Source organism: Grammomys surdaster, unplaced genomic scaffold, assembly GCF_004785775.1.
Source record: "Grammomys surdaster isolate TR1022 unplaced genomic scaffold, NIH_TR_1.0 126599, whole genome shotgun sequence".
Classification (NCBI taxonomy): Eukaryota; Metazoa; Chordata; class Mammalia; order Rodentia; family Muridae; genus Grammomys; species Grammomys surdaster.
Window position 1 is genome coordinate 1,578 of NW_021621388.1, and position 3,164 is coordinate 4,741.

The 3,164-nt window shown below is 47.6% G+C and overlaps 1 pseudogene; it reads left to right on the forward strand.

Annotated features, from left to right (window-relative positions):
• Positions 1-247: 247 nt before the first annotated feature.
• Positions 248-2,488, forward strand: LOC114615111 (annotated as a pseudogene).
• The last annotated feature ends 676 nt before the right edge of the window (positions 2,489-3,164 follow it).

Genomic DNA, 3,164 nt, shown 5'->3' on the forward strand with positions numbered 1-3,164 from the left:
GGGTGTGGGCACATCTTTTTGGAGACAGAAGGAGGAGGTATGGGATGGGGAGTGACGAGCGTAGACAGGAAAGAGGATGAAATCTGGATTGTAAAAACGGATTAAAAATACTTAATAAAAAAGTAAAATATCGTAGCAAGTCAGTAAGTAACATCCCTCCATGGCTTCTGCATCACCTCCTGCTTCCTGACCTGCTTGAGTTCCAGTCCTGACTTCCTTTGATGATGAACAGCAGTGTAGAAGTGCCATGTGTTACTGTAAAATAAAAGCAAATTTAAAAAGATCAAAGACTCAGGTGCCTCTTACAAGAAACTACAGTCCCCCCCCAAGGCATTGTGGGAAATGATGTCAAATCTCTTCATTCCATCATTAACCCTCCTGTGGCCAAAGTTCGTAATATTGGAATTATGGCTCATATTGATGCAGGCAAAACTACTACCACAGAAAGAATTTTGCACTCTTCTGGATACACAAGATCACTGGGAGATGTTAATGATGGAGACACAGTGACGGATTTCATGGCTCAAGAGCGAGAAAGGGGCATTAGCATCCAGTCAGCAGCTGTGACTCTTGACTGGAAAGGGTATAGAGTCAGTCTCATAGATACACCAGGTCACGTGGACTTCACTCTGGAGGTTGAGCGCTGCTTGAGGGTGTTGGATGGTGCAGTGGCCGTGTTTGATGCCTCTGCTGGCGTAGAGGCCCAGACTCTCACTGTATGGAGGCAAGCTGACAAACACAAAATACCCCGGATCTGCTTTCTAAACAAGATGGGTAAGACTGCAGCAAGTTTTAACTATGCAGTTGAAAGCGTCAGAGAGAAGACAAAGCCCCTGATTTTACAGCTGCCAATTGGTGAAGCCAGAACTTTCCAAGGAGTGGATGTAGTAAACAAAGAAAAACTTGTTTGGAATTCTAACTGTGATGATGGAAAAGACTTCGAGAGAAAGTCCCTCTCTGAAGCGACTGATCCAGAATTGCTAAAGGACACGATCGAAGCAAGGAACTCCTTAATTGAACAAGTTGCAGATTTAGATGATGAATTTGCTGACTTGGTTTGAAATGAATTTAGTGAAAATTTTGATTTGGTACCAGCTGAAAAGCTACAGGCTGCAATACACAGAGTAACACTGGCTCAGACTGCTGTGCCCGTGCTGTGTGGGAGCGCCTTGAGAAACAAGGGCGTGCAGCCCCTGCTGGATGCCTTGACCACTTACCTGCCATCACCCGAGGAGCGTGAGGACGGGTTTCTGCAATGGTATAAGGGTGGTTTATGTGCACTGGCATTTAAAGTGCTACATGACAAACAGCGAGGAGCCCTGGTTTTCCTGCGCATTTACTCTGGTACACTGACGCCCCAGTTGGCTGTCCATAAGATTAACAGAAACTGCACGGAGAGAATGAGCCGTCTGCTTTTGCCATTTGCTGACCAACATGTAGAAATCCCTTCCCTGACTGCTGGAAACATTGCTTTGACAGTTGGGCTTAAACAAACTGCCACTGGAGACACCATAGTCTCTTCCAAGTCCAGCGCACTAGCTGCAGCTCGCAGAGCCGGACTGGGAGAACGGAAGCAGGGAATGAACAATGAAGCAGAGAGTCCGCTGTTGGCTGGGGTGGAGATCCCAAAACCTGTCTTCTTCTGCACCGTAGAACCCCCATCAGTGGCTAAGCAGCCAGATTTGGATCATGCCTTGGAACGCCTTCAGTGTGAAGATCCCAGTTTGAAAGTGAAACTCGATCCTGACTCTGGACAAATTGTCCTGTGTGGTATTGGGGAGTTACACATTGAGATTATTCATGACCATATCAAGAGGGAGTATGGCCTAGAGACCTATCTAGGGCCTCTGCAGGTGGCATACCAGGAAACCATCTTAAACTCAGTTCGTGCCACAGATACCCTCGGTAGGGTGCTAGGAGACAAGCGGCATTTCATGAGAGCAGAGCTGGAGATCCGGCTAGCGGAAGAGCCGTGTGCCGTGGCCACGATGGAGTACGCTGAAAGTGTGGGTGAAGACCTGCTGCAGGCCTCTCGGGAGGCCACTGAAAGTGCTGTCCACAGCACATGCCTCCAGGGACCTTTGCTTGGATTCCCAATCCAGGACGTGGCAATGACGTTATACTCGCTTATGATTTACCCTGGCACCTCCACAACTATGGTCACTGCCTGCATCTCACGATGTATATAGAAGGCCCTGAAGAAAGCTGACAAGCAGGTGCTGGAACCTCTGATTCCAGTGAGGTCTTGAGGTCACAGTGAGTAGAGAGTACCTCAGCCCTGTCCTGGCAGATTTGGCACAAAGAAGAGGGAACATTTAGGAAATTCAGAGTCGCCAAGACAACAAAGTTGTTCTAGGATTTGTTCCTTTAGCAGAAATTATGGGATATTCGACTGTGCTTTGAACCCTGACATCAGGCTCAGCTTCTTTTGCCTTAGAACTGTCTACTTATCAAGCCATGAGTCCTCAAGACCAAAGTACTCTACTCACTCAGAGGAGTGGTTTGGCCCATGTGCTGTAGGTCCTTGGAAACGGGGATTGCTTTATTCTCAGTAAGAGTGCTGTCCTATTAACTGGCTGGTGAACTCCTGCTTCTGGTGTGGAAAGAACTTGACAAAACATGGCAGAATGGCCTGGGAGCTGCCTTTCTAATACTGTTGAATGTACTTTGCTATAATGCACCACAGCAGGGGCCAGGTTGTCTCGTACTTCTCTGGTGCTGTGACAAAATAATCTGGTCAGGGCAGCTTAGAAAATGGTTTCTTTTCTCAGCAGAGTGTAGACGAGATGTAGGGCCAGGCGATGAGGGCTCAAAGTCCACCTAGTGATGAACTTCCTCAGGCAAGACTACACTGCCTAAACCTCTGTAAAATGCACCACCCCCTGGGAGCAAGAGTCCCAAAGCCTGGGCCTATGAAGAACATATCTCGTTTAAACCTTTCCTTCCTTCCTTCCTTCCTTCCTTCCTTCCTTCCTTCCTTCCTTCCTTCTTTCTTTCTTTCTTTGGATGTTTTGCCTATATGTATGCCTGGTGGCTGTGGGGGTCAGACGTAGATGTTACATCCCCCTGGAACAGGAATTATGGTGTGGTTATGAAGATCTAGGAACTGAACTCGGGTCCTCTGCAAGAGTAGCAAGTGCTCTTAAATACTTGAGCCTTCTTTC